At 36.1% G+C, this 21,656-nt stretch overlaps 1 protein-coding gene across 3 annotated transcripts in view; it reads right to left on the minus strand.

Moving 5' to 3' along the window:
- LOC143252792 (folliculin-interacting protein 2-like) overlaps positions 1-21,656 on the minus strand; it is a 116,593-nt gene that overhangs the window by 87,686 nt on the left and 7,251 nt on the right. The window lies entirely within an intron of this gene.

Consider the following 21,656-nt stretch of genomic DNA (forward strand, 5'->3'; position numbering starts at 1 on the left):
GTACCACAAATAAAAAAGTACAAAGAAAAATGCCAACAATATTCCAATAAGTTCCATTAATTAGAAGAAAATCTGCCTAGAAAATATAAAAACAAGTTGATAATTTGAGAATTAGATGAAACGTGAAATAATTCTAGCAATTTATTTATAATACCTTTTTTTTTATTGTAGTTAATCATACAGCTACACAACAGGTTATCTGTGCTATACCCGGATCCAGGTCAATGTCTCATCAGAGAACCTTCATTATCACTGACTTTCGCTTTAAAACAAGCTACTTTTTGATGTTGCATTCCTATTCATAAATACTGAGTTTTGTAAAAAAGTGGCATTACTATGATAAAGCATAAGATGCACACTCCGTGAAAAATTATAACTATAAGACTTGAATGCGGTAATTAAATGAAGTTGGCCACCAAAATTTCTCTCATTATTATAAATACTGAAGAAGTTTCTGAACGATGTTTCAGTTGTGTATAACTGTTCTAATGTTTTCATTACATGAATTGAATCGTCATTTTTTGAGTCTTTAGACAAAATTGGTTATTTTTGTTTGTTTTTTTATATATGTATTTTGTATTTTCCAATCATTTTTTAGAATTTTAGTCTCTCGTATTTGACTGAGAAAATGTGTTTGATAATTGTTTTATTGAAATACAACCACTTTTTTCTAATGAGACGCTAATTTTATGCAAGTGACGAATTTCTTTCACCAATCTGTAATTTCTCCTCCTTGAAAAATACAAGCAAAAGTTACCAAATTACCTACTTAATTAGATACTCACTTTGAAATAAATAAACCTTCAAGATGTCTTTAAAAAATAAATAACAAGGTAGACTATATAAAAAAAATATTTGGTTAAGACACTGCCCGCATCCCCTTTCCCGGCTGTATCCATCACGTGTACAGAAAACCGGTTTTAGGGTTATAAGCCTTCAGATTTATCGCCAAGTCACTAGGGTTCCTTTTGTTCTTATCAGAGATATTAATAATTGCTTTAATCTTGCTTTCAGATATAAATTCTGCGTAAGTGTAATTGCTCATATAGCATTCAAAGTATTTATTTAACGCGAGAGTATAACCTCTAACGCTTTTCGGAAGTTCTAAATATTTGACAAAACATGATTGGTTGGGTGGTTTGGTGCTTTATGGCACAACACAACTAGGCTATCTGCGCCAAACATCCGGTAAAAAGTTAAAATTAAAGTAAAATTCTTAAAAGGAAATTAAGGTAAAACAAGGGAAAGTTTAATTTTTGAATTAAAAACATAAATAGCATTAAATCCAATTTTTACATCTGGTCTACAGCGGTAAGAGAAAACCTACAATAATACAAGTTTTAAAGGACATTCTGTAGCACAACTATAATTATTATAATTCGCCAGGATGATCAACGGGTAAGTTCGAAAAACAGCGTTAGTCACCTGAAGTTTCCCTTTCCAGTCCTGCTTTTGACATTACGGCCATTTTGTAATTTTAAATCGAACTAGATGTACTTTGATTCTTAAAAAGGAAACACATTAAAAAAAAAGTCTAATGTATAAATTAAAAAAACTTAAATAGCGTTAAAAGATTAATGGCCTTTAAAAAAACTAAAAACATTTCTAAGGTGGATAGTGTTACTATCGCCAATAACACTGTCTAACGTTACAAATAAACCTTGGGACAAAACATGTTTAAAATGGTACCGTCGTTGAGAGTCGTGACGACGGCAAGACAGAAGAATGTGGCTTATTATGACCTAAGTGTTACACAAACAACACAATAGTGCATCAGTTCCAGATAAAAGAAAATGATGAGTTAAAAAACTGTGACCAATATGTAGTCTAGTTAGAACAACTTCCTCTTTCCGATCTTTACGGAAGCAAGACGAGCAAACTCCAATATGCGGTTTTATTTGGAAAAGCTTCTTTTCACGTTGCTCATTCCAAGTCAATTGCCAACTGGAACAGAGCCGAGCCTTGAATACAGGACCATAGTCCATGTATGGCACATGCACAGTGGGTTTAGTGCCACAGAAGATAGATTCAGTTGCGGTGTCTGCAAGCTCGTCCCCGCGAATACCAACGTGGCCTGGTATAAAAAAAAATTGACAGAACAAGATGGTAAAGAGAAATGGGCCAGTCGGTTTTGAATATCGGCGAGAATAGGGTGTGAACTAACTTGAAGCGATTCCAGGGCCAGTAGAGAACCAAGAAAGTTAGTATAAGTAGTGCAGTTTGAGTACTGCTTAGCTTCTATGTGATCCACGGTAAGAGGAATGACGTACAGTTCAGCAGTGAACACAAAAGCTGTAGAGGGGATTCTGTGTGCAACCACCGACCCACAACATATCATGGCAGAGCCCACAGAGTCACCTGATTTCGAACCATTTGCATAAATAGGAATGGTAAGATGGTTTGAAAGATGTTTAGCAAATAACAGACAGTATTTGCTTTTCTCAGATGACTTAAAGATAGGTCACATTTGGGACTGCAATAAGCCATGGTGGGATATAGCAGTGGGATGATCAGTGGATACAGCAGTGTTATCCAAGGACAGACAAAATTCACCCAACTGCTCCTGGATACGAAGGCCAAAATGAGCAATGTCAGATCATCTGTTTTGAAAAAGCATGAACCACTGAGGAAGGAAAACACAACCCCAGGTGGGATGCTTTGGTAAGACAAAAAGTTTCGAAGGATACAGTAAAGACAGTTGCAAAAGGCAGGAGGTGCAGAGGAGGTTCATGAAACTCTGTGAATAAGCTCTGAACTGGGAAAGGGCGGAAAGCCACTGCGAAGAGCCAAAGTTACTGATGATCAATGGGGTCCAGCATCTTCAAGGCTGGAAGAGTCATAGACCAGTGATCGATAGTCTAGTTTTCATCGAATAACAGCATGATATATCTCTAGCATAGAACATCGATCCGCTCCCCAAGTGGTGGAGAAAAGGCACGGAATATATTCAGTACTCTTGTACATTTGACCCGTAGCTGCTTCATGTGTGGTATAAAGGCCCCAATAACTTTGTCTCAGGAACCACAGGTAGCACAATTTCACCGATACAGAGTTCAAGATCAGGGTGAATACCCCACAGGCAGCAAAAGTGCATGAAAATGCTTGTAGACAGAAAGAAGTTAAAACCATTTGCTGTGGTCCACTTCACACTTCAGTAAACGATTGAGGGAAGTCAACAGCTGCCACTCAATATACCTCATGTTCGACAAATGACATGAGATGTGAAAGTCATTGGCATAGAGCCTGTTTGCAACAGTAACAGGAAATTGTTCAGTGATGGCGTTAATCTTTATATTGAAAAGTGTTACACTCAAAACACAGCCCTAAGGGACTCCAAGTTGCTGTTAGAAAAGAATGGGAAAGTATTGAACCCACACAAACTTGGAATCACCTGTCCCTTAAAAACATTTAATAAAAATGGACAAATGGCTATGCAACCAATATAAATGGAGGTCTTACAAAATGTCATACTTCTATGTTGTATCATAAGCCTTTTCGATGTCAAAGAATATTGACCACACCACCATGGAGCCCTACGAGGGAAGCACTACAATGCCAAACAAGAACACAGCAGCAATGCCAGTGTTTGATGGGCACTATACCCACACACCAACATTAAATACAATGTCCACAACACCTGTTGAGAATATCCAACACTGGTACTTGGTTGACCCTAGCCCAAGTAGAACAGCCGATTGAACCAAGGGGGGCCATCCCATGGCCGCCCCTGTCTACAGGAATTTAAGGCCAAAGTGGTGTGTTACGGTTGGATCCTTCAACCACCAGGATCCTCTCCTCCCCTTCACGGGTCATTACACACGGCAAGCACGTGGGTGGACGTTTAGATCCGAGAGGAGGTAAACTGAAAGAACAAAACCTTCCCTGGGAGGTTTCCTCCCCGCGTACAGGAATTCACACCGAGGGGGACAAAATATGAAAGCATAAATTTGCTAAGTCGATTTTGAGCAAAATTTCATTCTAAGCTTCGATATGTATGAATATCGTGTATGTGTATATAAGCATATTGTGAAATCATTCGTTGTGAAAACGTATAAGCCAGGAACTTGTAAGCGGATGCATATTCTGTGTCATTCACTTTCGACGTACACGTGTACCATCTTTATATTCGCTTTTTGTTCATTGATTCTAATATGCCGTTCTAGAAACATTAATAAATGATGACTATTTTAATCTGGTTGGTATTGTATATGTACGTATCAATCTATTATATTAACTACCTTATTTTTCTTTAAGTATTCAGTGAAAGTTAAAACAAATCATTAACTTTAACCATTGTTTAAGCCAACTAATAATTTAGGAAAGTAACCTGTTTATCCTATTTAGAAACACTTATAGTGTTTGAAACGTTTATTTTCATTTCATTTTAACCAAATTCAAACACTTTTACAAATTATACATTAAAACTCTCATTATACAAACACTGTTTATGAAATTTGCTCAAACCTACACGAAGGCTATCTACGCTAGCCGTCCCTAATTTAGCACTGTGAGACTAGAGGGAAGGCAGTTAGTTATCACAACCCACCACCAATTCTTGGGCTACTCTTTTACCAACGAATAGTGGAATTGACCGTATATTATAACACCCTCACGGCTGAAAGTGCAAGCATGTTTGACACGACGGGGATTCGAACCCGCGACCCTCGGATTACGAGTCGAACGCCTTAACATGCAATGCCGGGCCAAAGGCAATTGTACTTTAGTAGATACATTGTCCAACGTATTAAAAGCTCATCAGAGTTTTAAAAAAAGTCTAACGTTAACATGTACAATAACATTATTAGTTTGATAGTGTCAAGTAATGTAAAGTTTAGCCCTAACTAAACTAAAAAAAAACGTACACAAGTTACAGTGTTAATTTATTTCTTTATAGAATATAAGTCGTATGTAATGAAGGCTTAACTGATGTTAGGCCTAAGACAAGTGGATTTATAGATTTCGGTGTCCGCGATTAGTATTCTTTTGTATTATTTAAAAATCTTGTATTTAAAGAAATACTGTTACAATAAAGATAGTAAGTTTTACCACAAATCTTTTGCGGATCCCTATTTGTACTCACATTTTAAAAATAGTTCACACTATGATTGCTTGTTATCAAATTAATCATAAGGTACTACTACCTCAGCATAAAACCTAGGTTGTATGGGCTTATGTACAAACTAAAATAATATAAACACGACCAAATACCTTTGACGAATATGGAAGTTGGAACAATATTTCACAATCTTATACCGATAAACTTCAAAATAACATGAAAATAAGGCGCAATGCCATCGGTAAAAAAAGGGCTAACATATAAAGTGCCAGTGCAATGAACAACCTGCTCGCTTTGTGTTTTTTGTGATAGTGTTCTGTACCATTAGTACAATCTCCATTTAGTTATTTTATTCTGTTTATATATCAAATGTGTTTTCATAATTACATTGGTATATGATCTTGCATAATCAATTTTCAGTGGAAAATAAAATACTTCTTGAAAGTTTTAGTAATATTTCGAAACATGCAGTTTTATTTAGTTTGTAGCTTAGAAAGAGAAATTATTAGGAAAAAGTGTTTGAGAAATAAGTGGTAACGAAATTTTTCATACTATTGTTTGTTTTGAAATTTCGCACAAAGCTACTCGAGGGCTATCTGTGCTAGCCGTCCCTAATTTAGCAGTGTAAGACTAGAAGGAAGGCAGCTAGTCAACACCACCCACCGCCAACTCTTAGGCTACTCTTTTACCAACGAATAGTGGGATTGACCGTCACATTATAACGCCCCCACGGCTGAAAGGGCGAGCATGTTTGGCGCGACCGGGATGCGAACCCGCCACCCTCAGATTACGAGTCGCACGCCTTAACACGCTTCGCAATGTCGGGCCTTTTCATAGTAAATAATATATGACATTAACATAAAATTAAATACAGTATTTCTACCAGTTAAATAGTTCTTAAGTTCAAAACCTTACATTTATATTAAAAATTTTAGTTTAAAAGCTAATTTTATATGAAAATAAAAAGAGGCTATACAAAAGTGTACGATAACACTATGTAACAAAATTTTACTCTTTCTTGTTCCTTGGCAGAAAGCTTTATTTCCCAACTACTTATGCCTAAAGTAAATGGAAAAGACCTATTTTTCTCTTCAAACTTCGCTTTTGTGACCTGAGTAATCAAATTTTCAAATTTACCCATTTTCCAGAACATTCCAAGTAGATTCAGTGCTGAGCTTACAAGAATTTTCAAGAACTTTCTAGAATGTTGTAGAACTTTCCATAGTAATATATATACAGGGACTCACCACTTCAGTTTAGTTCTACCTGCCTAAGTGAACACATAGACTTATCCAAGGAGGCTTTACCAATTTTCCCCGTTATCTTTGCCTTTGGGATAGCAGGGATACCGCAGCGCACTACAACAGGAAGCACTGGCCACAGCGGACCGAGTTCTCTGTGGGGAGGCACAATTTCAAGTGGGAGCCATAAGTGGACCTCCGGAAAGTGTTGTTCCCACCATTGCACATAAAATTGGGTCTTATGAAACAATTTGTCACAGCTCTTAATGAGGAGTCTGCAGCCTTCAAATACCTTCGAGACTTCTTCCCTAAGCTGTCTGAGGTAAAGGTCAAAGCTGGTGTCTTAGTTGGACCACAAATAAAGAAGATCCCGAAGTGCACAGAATTTCCCAAGAAGCTCAGTAGAAAGGAAAAAAAAAAGCTTGGAGCAGCTTTGTTGCACTGGTTCGGGGCTTCTTGGGCAATCATAAGGCCGAAAATTAGTGTGGAACTGGTTGAGGCTCTGGTGAAGAACCACGGCAAAATGGGTTGCAGGATGTCCCTGAAAGTCCATATCCTTGACGCTCATTTTAATAAATTGAAGGAGAACATTGGAGCATATTCAGAAAAGCAAAGCGAGCGCTTTCACTAAGATATCCTGGACTTTGAACACTGCTTCCAAGGAGCGTATAACGAAAACATGATGAGAGATTATATTTGGGGGCTGATACGTAAAAGTGATTTACATTACAGTCGTAAATCTCGAAAAACTACTCACTTCTAAAAATTTTTGTTCATTTTTATATAACTTTAGTATAAATAGATGTAAATATTGATTCATATGTTCTTTTATTCAGACTTTATGTGAATGAAAATGTACAAATTTGCACACTTTTACATAGAAAATAGGTTAATTTCTAAATTTCATTATCCAGGTCACAAAAAGCAAAGTTTGAAGGGAATAACGGCCATTTTCTGTACTTTTACAATATGAGCAGTTAAGAAATAAAATATACTATCCAAGAACAAAATTTGTGTTACATAGTGTAATTAATCCCTTAACTAAGCAGTTCATTCTAAAAATTACCTACATGAGATGATACTACATTTGAAGTGTTTGTATGTATTTTAGAAAGTTTTATATTACATTCAATAATCATTTTGAAATATTGATTCAAAGATGACTAACTGATAAACATTTCTGTAGTCCAAGAATTAATTTTAATATGATAATATTTAATGTGGTATGCACATATAAAAATAAAACTACATATATAAAACTGTATTTTCTTGAACACATGTACATGAAACGTTCATTATTACGCCTGAAGTCGTCCACAAAATAGCCTTGCTAAAAATATTGATTATTTAATATTAACTGGTTCAAATCCAGATGAAACCAGAAACTGACGCGTGTTGCAATCATATTTATGTAGCAACTCTTTATATCAGATGAAATTCACGTCTTATCAAAAACAATCACAACACAAAATAGCTTGAAAAATCACTTATTTGTAACATTTGTAAAACCTTACACTTTATTATCTGAAAACCAAACTGGTACTTCATCTTTGCATGGATTTTATTAAGCCAGATCGATCTTCAAAATGTGATTAATACATGATTAAAATAAGGTGACATATTAAGAAGACAGAGAATCTGTCTGCTTTATTTTATATATATATTTGGGATCAAATCATAGCACAGTGAAGTATTCCTTGCATGGTTATTTCATTAACAAGGTGAACTCAGCAGATAGCCTACTGTGGTTTTGCTATAAGAAAAACACGCTATTTCATTAACAATTTCTCGGAGGTTCAACAGCAAGGTCGCTGACGTACAATGCTCAAATCTGTGCTTCGGTTTTTCACGGTGGAAAAAACACAGATAGCTCATTGTATAACTTTGTGCTAAAAACAACAAATATTTAGCTTTACATTCATTCAACTTGGGACACTAAATCTAGATATATTAGATATCTTAACACAACTTGAAAAATCTCCTTCAAAATATTTGTTAACGAATGGAACAGAAGACTACACGGTAATGTGATATCTTAGATACGTAGTTCTATGTATATATATATATATATAATACAAACATATTTACATTTTTATTATTAACTTAATAAAAACAGCTCATCATCACACATACTTGTCAAAAGATCTCGTTTTAAGTGCTCATTTTCAAAGCTCTTCCATTATCAACATTCACAATAGTATTCTTATAAAACTGAATACGCTGTATATTAAAATTCTTCATTACACAATAAGAAATCGTTAAAACAACATTAACTCATATACTTTAATGAATACTGATTCTTTTTCTTACTTATTACTTTGCTCTGAAAACTCGGTTAACATACATTCGTAAACAAGTCAAAGTGCATAGAATCACGAGATTGACAAAGTTTTCTGTTTTATACATCACAGTGATTAAATTTCTGCCTCGTCTATACCCCATAATTAAGTTGTAACAGACACTTGAATATTTCGCTCGAAACAGTTAAAATACTATGGTTAGGCACAAATATACATTTATTAAATCATCTCCATGGATATCCCAAGTACGTCATCATGCACACCGCAGTGGGCAGAGCACAGATAGCCCATTGTGTAGCTTTGTGTTTAACTTCCAACAACCTAACAAACAAATTCATTATTTCGCAAAACAAGTAGCCAGTGACTAGTTATGTGAAATTGAACACGCATTTGTCTACTTTGAAGTTCAGTTTACAAATGCTCATTTCACACTGTAGATTTTGCACCCTAATGCAAACGTTAAATGTGTTATACAGATATTAAAGCTTTCATATACAAACATACATCTCCCTGTTCACTTTCCATAATCAGTATTTGCATGTAACTTGCTGATTTATTATGTTCAAATTATTTTAATAAAGCGTACTAAATCCTCTGCCGATAAACATTAGTTAATAAAACATATGACCACTTCAGGTACTAATGCAAATCATGTACAGATGCGGCATGCTTAAAATGAATGAATCAATGATCTACTGGGGTAATGTGGTCCATTTCTCCTTATAGCTTTTTCTAGTTTATTAACACTACTTGAGTTGAGTCATGTGCTGCCAGACATCTTATATATGTTCAAATGAATTTAGATTCAATAAACTTTCCGACAATTCCATTTCTTTGATAGTTTTTTTAGCTTCTAGAGCCTGCCAAGCAGTTGAGCAAGGTGAGCGCGCGTGTTATAATCTGTTAAAAAAATAAATAAATAAAAAGATTCTGATCAACTGCATATGCATACGACAAGACTACTGACTGGTCATAATACTGCATCAATATACTGTATGGCATTAACAGTGGCAAGACATAGTACTTAAAGGCCAACGTGCCCACCAATATTGATCCCTGGCCAACCTGATATGATGCTACTGCCATATACATTTCCCAAATTGGGGTTGAACCTCATCCCAGTCACATTTCAGATGCAAACGTTTCGTATTTGGTTGATGTGTAAAGCTTGGTATGTATATAAACAATATATTCATACACGCCTTTAACCAATCAACACGTTATTGCATCATTTGTGACAATGAGATAGAGAAGTGAACATGACCAGCCATCTGGCATAAAGACCAACATTATAACCTTATGAAACCTGCTTCTGACCATCCGTAAGCTGACTTGTCGTCCAGTTGCTGCTCTAACCTATTGAGTTAGTTGAAAAACTGAGAAACCAGCATGTTTCAGTACAACTTTGGATCTCTTCTTTAAAAAGTATTGTCGTTCAAACTGTTTTCCTTCACTTTTACATACCATCGAAATTTACAAATCAAATCAAATGATCGACCACTTGATATGTAAGCATTCACAAAAACCAGTAGTTTTGCTTATCCCATTCAATTGTAGAAAACTCCCATCATTCCATATTTATACTGAACAGATATCACAAATATCGTTCTACTAATTTGAGACTATACATTTTCAAACCTTTGTACACAAACATTCACAAACATACATACACAAATTATTGATTCATTGATTAATTTAATAATTTGGTGTTTTACGACACAAAGCAGCTAGGCTATCTGCGCCAAACATCCGGTAAAAAGTTAAAATTAAAGTAAATTTATCAAAATTCATAAAAGGAAATTAAGGTAAAAGAAAACAAGGTTTAAAAAACCACAAATAGCATAAAATCACTGTTTACATCTAGTCTACATCAGTAAGAGAAAACTACAGTACGCCAGGAAGACTAACAGGTAAGTACAAAAACCATCATCAGTCACCTGAAGTTGGCTTTTCCTGTCCTAGTTCTGAGTTATTTGACGTTATGGCCATTTTCTAAAAGCAAAGTAATAAAAGTTTTAAAAGACTTCTAGCAAAATTTTAATAATAACTCACCAGGATGACTAACAGGTAGTTCAAACAGCAGAGTTAGTCACCTGAAGTTGGCCTTTCCAGTCCTGGTTTTGAGTTATTTGATGTTACAGCCATTTTCTAATTTCAAATCGAATTAGATGTACTTGGATTCTTAAAAGGAAATCACATTAAAAAAGGTCTAATGTATAAATTAAAAACTTAAATGGCATTAAAAAGATTGATGGCCTTAAAAAACTAAGAATTTTCAAGGTGGACAGTGACTCTCAACGACGGCAAGAAAGTAATATGTGGCTTAATGTGGCCTGAGTGTTACACAGACTACACATTAGTGCATCAGTCCCAGATAAAAGAAAATGATGAGTTAAAAAACTATGACCAATGTATAATCTAGTTAGAACAACTTCCTTTTTCCGATCTTTACGGAAGCAAGACGAGCAAACTCCAATATACGGTTTTATTTGGAAAAGCTTCTTTTCACGTTGCTCATTCCAAGTCAATTGCCAACTGGAACGGATCCGAGCCTTGAATACAGGACCATAGTCCATTTATGGCACAGGCACAGTGGGTTTAGTGCCACAGAAGATAGATTCAGCTGTGGTGTCTGCAAGTTCGTTCCCGCGAATACCAACATGGCCCGGTATAAAAAAAAAATTGACAGAACAAGATGGTAAAGAGAAATGGGCCAGTCGGTTTTGAATATCGGCGAGAACAGGGTGTGAACTAACTTGAAGCGATTCCAGGGCCAGTAGAGAATTAAGAAAGTTAGTATAAATAGTGCAGTTTGAGTACTGCTTAGCTTCTATGTGATCCAGGGCAAGAGAAATGACATACAGTTCAGCAGTGAACACAAAAGCTGTAAAGGGGATTCTGTGTGCAACCACCGAACCACAACAAACCATGGCAGAGCACACACATTCACCTGACTTCGAACCATCTGTATAAATAGAAATGGAAAGATGTTCATCAAATAACAAACAGTATTTCCAATCAGGGGTGTCTGCCTTTCTCAGATGACATAAAGATAGGTCACATTTGTAGACTGTAAAAAGCCAAGGCTGGATGGGCTGATTAGTGAAAACAGCAATGTTGTCCAAGAATAGACCCAATTCATCCAAATGCGCCAAGATACTCAAACCAAAAGGAGCAATAGCAGATCGTCTGTTCTGAAAAAGTATGGCCTACCGAGGAAGGAAAATACAACCCCATATGTGATGCTGTGGTAAGGAACGAAGTTTCATGAGACTCCATGTATAAGCTCTGAACTGGAGAGGTGTGGAAAGCTCCAGTGCAGAGCCGAAGTCCTTGATGATGGATGGGGTCTAGCATCTTTAAGGCAGAGGTCCTGGCAGAGTTATAGTCTGGTGATCAAAAGTTGAGTTTCAATCAAATAAGAGCATGACAGATATTTAGCATAGAACACCGATCTGCTACCCAAGTGGTGGAAGAGAGGATACAGAGGATGTTTAGTGCTCTTGTCCATTTGACCCATATTTCCTTGATGTGTAGTATAAAGATCAGCTTATGGTCAAAGATACGCCCCAAGAATTTTGTCTCAGGGACCACAGGCAGAACAACTTCACCAATACAGAGTTCAAGGTAAGGATGAAAACCCCGTTGGTGAAAACGGTTTGAGAGAGAGAGAAGTTAAAGCCATTTGCTGTGGTCTATTTCAGTAAACGATTGAGAGCAGTCTGTAGCTGCTGCTCAATATACCTCATGTTCGATGACTGACATGAGTAGTGAAAGTCGTCAACATAAAGCGCATTTGCAACAGTGAGATGGAGTTGTTCAGTGATGGCATTAATTTTTATACTGAAAAGTGTGATACTCAAAATAGTACTGAGGGACTCCAAGTTCCTTTAGAAAATAACGGGAAAGTGTCGAACCCACATGAACTCGGAATTGCCTGTCCATTAAAATCTTTTAATAAAAATGTGCAAATGGCCATGTAACCCACATATATGGAGATCTCACAAAATGCCATTCCTCTATGTTGTATCATACGCCTTCTCAATGTCAAAGAATATTGATACAAGATGTTCTCATTTGAGAAAGGCTTCTCTGATTGACGTTTCAAGTCGAATCAAGTGGTCCATGGTGGAGCACTGTCGTCGGAACCCACGAACAGTTACAGCCCCCAAGAGTGTGTCGAGTGGCAAAGACAGGGTGAGCACATGCTGATAAACCAACAGTGCCACCCCTCCATGCACTCGTCCATCACATAGCTTGTCATTTCTGTACAGAGAAAACCGCCGAAAAGTGACTCTATCAGCAGGTTTTAAAAATGTTTCCCGTAAGGAAAAACATACAGGATTGTAGGAAACAATCAGTGTTTTGATGCCATCCAGATTAGAACGTAAACCTCGACAGTTACATTGTATCAAGGTAGCCATTTTTATTTATGTGTAGGCGAATTGGGTGGAGAACATTTCTGTTTACGATCACATTTTTTTTCTTTACTGTGTTTATTCCAGGGAGGTCTATCGACCTCTATGGATCCTGCCCTGGATCAATTGGGCAGGTCTTTGCTGTTGGAAGAGGATTCCAACGACTGAGAACGTGAATGAATGATCGTTTTACATCTTGGGATGGGAGAAGCAGATGTACCCCAGGAAATGCCTGTACCTGAAACCAAAGGAAGTGAATCTTGGGATTTGGTGGAATGTATATAAGGGACAGAGATAGGTGTTGAAGTTGATTCATCAACTTTTCTAACCACGGAGGTCAAAAACTTCTCTTTTATTTTGAGAACGATTCTTTTGGAGGCACAGAGATCCATGTGCACTCCCACTGTAGTAGTGGAATGAAGTGCAGCAGCATACGTCCGAGATGAAGTGGTGGACAGCAATTTTCGAGCCTCAGAATAAGTAATGTTATGAATCGTTTTCAAATGCTGCACCTTTTTCTTCCAACTATTCAGGGCAAGAACAAAAGTAGGACGGGTGAGAACCATCGCAATTGACGCAACCAGGGTCCATTTCACACATATAGGCATCATGGTCCTTGCCACTGCAACGAGCACATGTCACGGAACCAAGTCATGACGTTTTCAAGTGACCAAACTGCTGACACTGGAAAGTGTCGAACCCACATGAAATGTTCTTCAAATTCCTATCAGTAATAACTCCTCGTGATGAATTCAAAGTAACATGAGGTGTAACCTCAATAGGTATATCCCCAATCGCCTTTGAATGCAGAAGTTCACTGTGTTGAGATGTGGATGTTTCCACCAATATGTCACCAGATAGAAGCTTCTTTACTGACTTTGGAGAGCCAGCAAGTCCCTCTAGTCCCTTCTGAATATGCTAGAGAGACATTTGCCCTAAAGATTTGACTGAAAGAGAATGTAGTATAAGAACATGAGGTAAAACAGGTGTCAAAGATGTTGAAGATTGCTGCTCAGAATCTTCAAGACGTGGTCGTTTACCTATGGACTGTTTTTCACTATTTTATTTGAGTTTTTATTTTGAGGATCCACAATAAAAAACGAATATTTCAGTGCCTACTGATCCCACCACCATGGAGCCCTACGAGAGGACGTGCTACTATGTCAAACAAGGACACTGCAGCAATGCCAGTGAGCACTGTACCCAAACACCAGCATTGGATACAATGTCCACAACACCTGTTGAGAATATTCAACACTGGTACTTGGTTGATCCTAGCCCTAGTGGACCAGCCGATTGATCCAAGGGGCCACCCCAAGTCCGCCCATCTACAGGAATTCAAGACCAAAATGATGTGTTAGGGTGGACCCCTCAACAACCAGGATCCTCTTTTCCCCTTCACGAGTCACCACGCACGGCAAACACGTGGGTGAATGTTTAGATCCCAGAGGAGGTAAACTGATAGAACAGAACCTTCCCTGGGAGGTCCCTCACCAGATTCAAGGATCCACATCGAGGGGACAAATTATTGATTTAAATTTCAAACAGATACAGGCTGAAAAAGGTATTTTAAGTAGCAATTGCTGTTCACACAAATTTGAAACATTAGTTTACTAAATCTAATTTTTTATGACAAAACTATCATGTTTTTTCTTTGCAATTTAAGATTTTTCTATAAAATTCAAATGTCTTCTTACTTTATCAGTTCATCTCTTGTCCGTATACCAATTATAAAATATACACACGATCTTCTCGCACAGTACTTTCAGCTGATATTTTACGTCTTTTTTAAACATATTATTTAACATGACACATAAAACCAGAACAGTTTCAAAGCCCCACTTGCTCACATAATACATCGAAAATCTCAAAACTTGCCGTAAATGCTTCCAATGGCCTCATACAGCGTAATCGTGAGCTGACACGTGTAAATTTCATATATCACTATGACATTTATAAAAGGATGAGTTTGATCTCTATATTGCACGGTTAAGCAACTAATTAATGTAGTTTACAAGTTTGTTCATTTCATAAAATTATATAAGTCAAAGTTTCAGTGTAAAATTTATTTATTTTCTAAAACTGGTATGTTTGGAAGTAATTTTTCATGTAATTCATTACATTGGTTACTTTATATATTTTATTTAAGTTTGTTTTTGAATTTCGCGCAAAGCTACACTAGGGCTATCTGAGCTAGGCATCCCTAATTTAGCAGTGTAAGACTAGAGGGAAGGCAGCTAGTCATCACCACCCACCGCCAACTCTTGGGCTACTCTTTTACCAACGAATAGTGAGACTGACCATCACGTTATAACGTACCCACGGCTGAAAGGGCGAGTATGTTTGGTGTGACGGAGATCGAGCTAAAGTTTTATGAATTGTACTTTTTCATGCTGGAAAGTAGTTCCTAAAACTCCAAGTGTTACTTGTCCAGATAACACACAAAACACCAAAATAAGAAATTAGAAATATATGCTGAAAAAAAAATTTAAGTCAATCTTGTTAGTGTGGTTGGCACTTGAAGAAGGGTATTTTTATGAACTTCCACTGTGGTAGGCACTTGAGGAAGGTTATTTTTGTGAACTTCTTCTGCAGTCCTCAAATAGAAGCTTCAATGGATCAGTATTTTTATTACTGAATTTACCAGACCAATTTCTTTTATATATGTATTGCATACTCATATTAATTACCGTAAATGATTTTATCTTTCATGTGTTAACTCACGCCGTAAAAACACTTTTTAGAAACACATATTAAACGCAGATCTTTTTATATTTTGTTTTTTTTGTTTTTTTAATTTCGCGCAAAGCTACACGAGGGCTATCTGCGCTAGTCGTCCCTAATTTAGTACCGCAAGACTAGAGGAAAAGCAGCTAGTCATCACCACCCAAGTCAACTCTTGGGCTTAATCTTTTATCAATGAATAGTGTAATTGATCGTAACTTTATAACGCCCCAACGACTTAAAGGACGGGTATGTTTGGTGTAACAAGGATTCAAATCCGCGACCCTAGGATTACGAGTCAAGCGTACTAACTACCTGACCATGCCGAACTTTTTATTTGGTATGTTAATACTATTTTTATTACGTAGGGCTTTCATATTATCAAGATTGCTTTTCATTTCACAAACTGTTACATGTTTGTTTTAGATTTAAACTATACAATATGATATCCGTGCTGTGTCACCGTTGGGATCAAATCCTGAATTTTAACTTTATTTTCTGAAGCTTGCCGGGTAGACATCTGGCGGAATTATAAGCTGAAAATTCCCCTCACAATGTTCCTTGTGATAGACATCCACTAACTATAAAACAAAGAGCAAAATGGAAATAACCACAAAAGATGAGTTTAAAAATTTCCTGACCTGGATACATTTATGTGCTCTTTGTTTCACAGTTAATATATATATAGCTGTTAGAAAGTACATCCAGATTTAACAGAGGAAATAAAGATGCTGAATACATGATAATTCTATTTTCGGCTATAGACTTATCTGTTACATCATGGATTCACTTGTGAGGCATTCGATGTAAAAGTAAGAATGATGGGAAGTATTCCATGTTTATTTTTATACTTTCACCAGAAGGACTGAGATACGGAAGTAGAGGGTGCACAAATTTAACGTGGCTCTATATACAGATTATTGTACCCTAGTAACACTGTATATCAGATACGGTCCCTCAATGCTTTTTTTTTATGTGCAATGAGTTGTATGTTATTAACTTCTACTATGAGGTCAATAACTTATAAAAGCACGTGGCCAATGCATGACCCAACAGAAAACAAGCAACCAAAGTAAATATATTTCATTTCATAAGAATAAAAATTCAAAATTATTTGAAAAACTGTTTAGAAAATGCAGTAACCTTAAGCACATCAGGCTATATACTCTAAAACCATCATGATTTTTATACTAAATTTATTACTTAAATGTTTTTTTTCAAATTAACGTTCATGATGTCAGAAAAACTCGTAGTCAAGAAGCCATGAAACAAATGAAAAACCCTAATAAAGTGGTGTACAAACCGGCTAGGTCTAATTTAGAAGAAGAATATACTTCTCGAAAGCGCTAGGTTTTCGGACTTTAATTGTTTTATCTTGAAGTTACCAAGTGGCGTAATGCACTGGTGGACAGATGTTTTGATCTACTTCCACTTATCTTTTTGGCATGAAGATACACGAAAATATTTTTGTTTTATAAAATTGAATTCGAACATTTTTAAGTTATGGTACTTTAACAGAGGTCGTAAATTACTGGTCAAAACACAAGTTTCACTGCACTGACAAATTTAACTTTCAAAAGTTTCTACCTAAAGATCGTTCCATCTGTCTATCGATCCATACATACAAACAAAAATAACACCTAGTGCGTTCAGCATGATTGCAAAGAAATGAAATTACTGAATACGTTCCAACTATTTAAGCTAGCAATTCAACGATAAAATATGAAATTATTAGGCAATCCTTCAAAAAAATGAATCAAGTCATTTCACTAGAGAAATGTGACCTTTCGCTTTTATTATGGATATTATTCTTCATCATAGGCGGTGCTAGGTGCTTATAAGATTCGGGGCTCGAGCCCATAGACACAGACATTTTCAGGGTTTCAACACGATATAAATCATAATTTTTCTATTCTGATTTTTCAAGACACCAACTCGGAATTATAAGTAACGTGAAACAGAATCGGAACACGGGAACCGTGCTAAAGTGCCTGGTGACGCCATATCTTCGTGCACGCTGAAAAACTTAGTTGGGTCACTAGCATGTCGAGTTAGCCGACTTCGATTTGAGTCATCTTACTTAATGCTGAGTCTTATACAAGCCATTCATCCTTAGTACTTCGATATTCGAGTCAGATAACCCAAATGGATGAGTGGATAGTATACCAATCTTTCCAACAAGAAGACTCAGTACTGAATCCAACTTCCTGCCACGGCATACATTTCTTTTCGGGACTTCCAAAAAATGGCAGCAGATTAGTGGTTGGAATGTCGGTTATAAACTATTATAAACAAAGAACTAACTAATTAATAATCAGACTTAGATGATGTGATCACAGAGGCTACTAACCTTGACAATGGTTGATATCCAACCGCCACATCATTATTGCAAATACATGTAGGTAACTTAATATCTTAATATATTCGTCACGATATTACAAACGTATCAAACTATCGTTTGTAATCAAATGTTTAAATGTGTTATATCTAATGAGTAAACATTTCTATTAACCTTGACTTTCTTTTTCATAAAAGACGCATTTAATTCCTTTGTACAAAATGGTGTATTTTCATCAAATTTTAAATTTCTATTTGGAACGTAAATGGGCTTTCGGAACATTAATACTTTCATCATATCATAGCTGAACTTCATTACATCACAAAAATCTCACTTATGGTAACACTGAAGGACCACAACTATGGAACAAATTGGAATATTTTGAAGGCACAAAAACACTGTTCTTCATACTTTCTAGTTTCTACAATGAGCTTCTGACACAGATTAATGTGTCCTTTGGGATTTGTTCATGCATGAAGTAATTGTTAGCCATATTTTACACACTAAAATTGGTAAACCCAATTTGAACAGTAATTACATTGCCTTTTTTTAATCATTATTAAACTTCAGGATCAGATAATCACTCCAAGAAAAGAAGAGTTACTGGCGTACAAGCTGGCTAGGTCTCATTTAGAAGTGTGGAAGAATTGTAAATAAGGATATATTTGAAACACAAATGAGACATCTGCGTTTGCTGAATAAATTCTATATTTTTTATCTTACCATTTGGTGTTTAAGATGATGTAGGATCAAGAAACATTTATAAATGAACGACTGTAGATATGAATGACGTTAGCTATTTTCTTAAATCTTCTTAATTATCCGTCAAGAAAGAATTGAAACCTTCTAACAGAGTTGGAGTTTATAATTACTCATATATACATGTCACGTTACGAATTAAACACAAAATTGTATCTACATGAAACTAGATATTATTATACCTACAGCAGCCATGCAGAGAACGTTTATTTACACTCCATTGTGATGTAAAAGAAAAGAAAAAATAAATTTGGAGTGAAAAAATCACGCATAATATACATTCAACAATTTTACAGGGAGTTGTAAATTTACAGGAAAAATGACTACGCAATAAAATTTCTATAACACTTTAACTTTGTACTTCAACATTATTTTTTTTTTTAATTTCACAGTCCACCTACAGTGAAAGTTTCGTAATGCAGTATCATTCAATTTCAGAGAGTTGAATTACGTATTTCTGATTATACCTAATCACCTTAGTGCAAAATAAATTCTCCATTCTAGCCAGTCAGTTTGGAAAGATGTTACTATGCGCTGATAGGTTAAGATTCCAATACTTAGTTGCCAAATTGCATGACAAGTCATTTGAAATGGATAACAAGGAGCCTCTCACACCAAATATATAATTTTGTTGGAGTACTACTGCTTAATCTGACTTACTTGATCTTGAGACAAGTCAAATACGACAAAAGCCCATAACTCGCATATTTGAATCAAGAGACCCTGCTGAGATTTCCTCTAAGCATCTAACTGTCTCTCGGTTTACTTCTTTGCCTGAGACTAATTAATACATGCCAGAAGATAAAAGAAAATATTATGTACTCATATGCTTTACGTAAGTACGTCTGTAAGTAATGTATGACACCTTGATCGCTGATACTCCACAAGAGTATCTTTCAATAACAATTCATATACACAAGATATGATGGCTATACTATGGATCTAAACATACACAGTGAAAACACCTGTGATATTGACTCCGATTTATCTTAGTACTAAAAGATCGCCAAGTAGGAGTTTACTGATTTGTGTCTTTGTGCTCACAAGGTGTAATGCAATGCGGACAGAGCAAACTCACGTCTGGAAATCACCACGATCCACATTGTGTAACTATATAAATGCCGCTAGTATATATCATACTTAAAACAACAGCAGCAAAAAAGTTATTATCATTTCGATCTCAAAATGCCATCTATTTCCCGAAATTAACAATATTACTTGGTGTTTGTTCTTCCTCTTTCTATCCGTTACCTTCAGTTATATTTAATTTAGCTATACACAATTAACAAACACCATATACCAACGAACGCTTTACCTGTACGTTCGGTCCCGCATGACCAGGTGGTTAAGGCGTTCGACTCGTAATCTGATGGTCGCGGGTTCGAATCCCCGTCGCATCAAACATGCTCGCCCTTTAAGTCGTGGATACGTTATAATTTGACGGTCAGTCCAACTATTAGTTGGTAAAAGAGTAGCCAAACAGTTGGAGGTGGGTTGAGATGACTAGTTGCCTTCCCCCTAGTCTTACTCTGCTAAATTAGGGATGGCTAGCGCAGACAGCCCTCGTGTAGCTTTGCGCAGAATTCAACAAATAATTCCTGTGCGTTCACGGTTTTATCGGCAAAAAAGTTTATATTAACTAGTTTATGTTTATTAAACTACAATATACATCTCTATACATCATATTAATAATAATGTATAGAAAGAAACATAGTTTATATTGTCCTATTGTCTAAATGCGGAAACAACAGCTATGTAAAAACATTTACACACCTTTGCACGTTTACACGTTCTTATCAGTTTTCAAACATATTATCTTATTCCTCCTCAGTGCCCATCAAAGACCTCCTATAGTGAAATAGACGCAAAATTTAAAACTTCCAAATCTAAAAGGTTTTCACTTCCAATGAAAATTGAAATGTCTGCTTAATTTTCATGTAATATTTACAACCAATCATGAAAGCCCCACGTTCTATAACGCCTTGGAGTCCTAACTTTCAGACTTCAAAAATCTAAGCTTATTTATTTTGAGTGATAGCCTATGTTTTCATAACTACATATAAATTACTGGTTCCAGCTCAGAAACCCCCCAAACATCCATAATGAGATCCTAATACGAAAGTTTCACAAATGTAAACATTCATACTGTAATGAAGTTAGATGTAAGAACATCGATTGGAGTTGAAAGTGTTGAAAAAGTTGGCGGCTTTTGGTCAGTCTTTAAGGGATTGAGAAATTATAGTACTCAAGCCATTAGAAAATGACTGAAGTAAACGATTACCTTTACTGCTTAGTTGCTATGGAAATTACGTGATCCCTTGTGATTATAAAACATTGTAATCTAACATACGTGGAAAATAGGAGTGCAAGGTCAAGCAGAAAGAAACTTGTTCGGCGCGGTTTGAGAAAGAAATATGAAAAACAGGAGTACAACGAAGGAAAACGGGGAAAGGAGTTGTGTGAACGAATATTTGATTAATTGATTGATTATTTGGAATTAAGCACAAAACTACATAATGGGCTATATGTGCTCTGCCCACCACGAGTATCAAAAAACAGTTTCCAGCAGTGTGAGCCCGCAAATACACCGCTATGCCACTAGGGGGCAAGAGAACGAATACACCGAAAGAAGCAAAGGAAAGAGTAATATGCTACCACAAGCTACAAAACTAGTTCTAAATCTATGTGTAATTCATTATAGTAATAAACAAAAATGTGTTATGATTACATTAATGAGTCAGTTCCCAATAGGAATAAGTAAAGTTTGATAAACTTGATGGGCATAAGAAGGGAGAGCAAAGTGATGCCAAACAATCTACA

This window comes from Tachypleus tridentatus, chromosome 6, assembly GCF_004210375.1.
Source record: "Tachypleus tridentatus isolate NWPU-2018 chromosome 6, ASM421037v1, whole genome shotgun sequence".
Classification (NCBI taxonomy): Eukaryota; Metazoa; Arthropoda; class Merostomata; order Xiphosura; family Limulidae; genus Tachypleus; species Tachypleus tridentatus.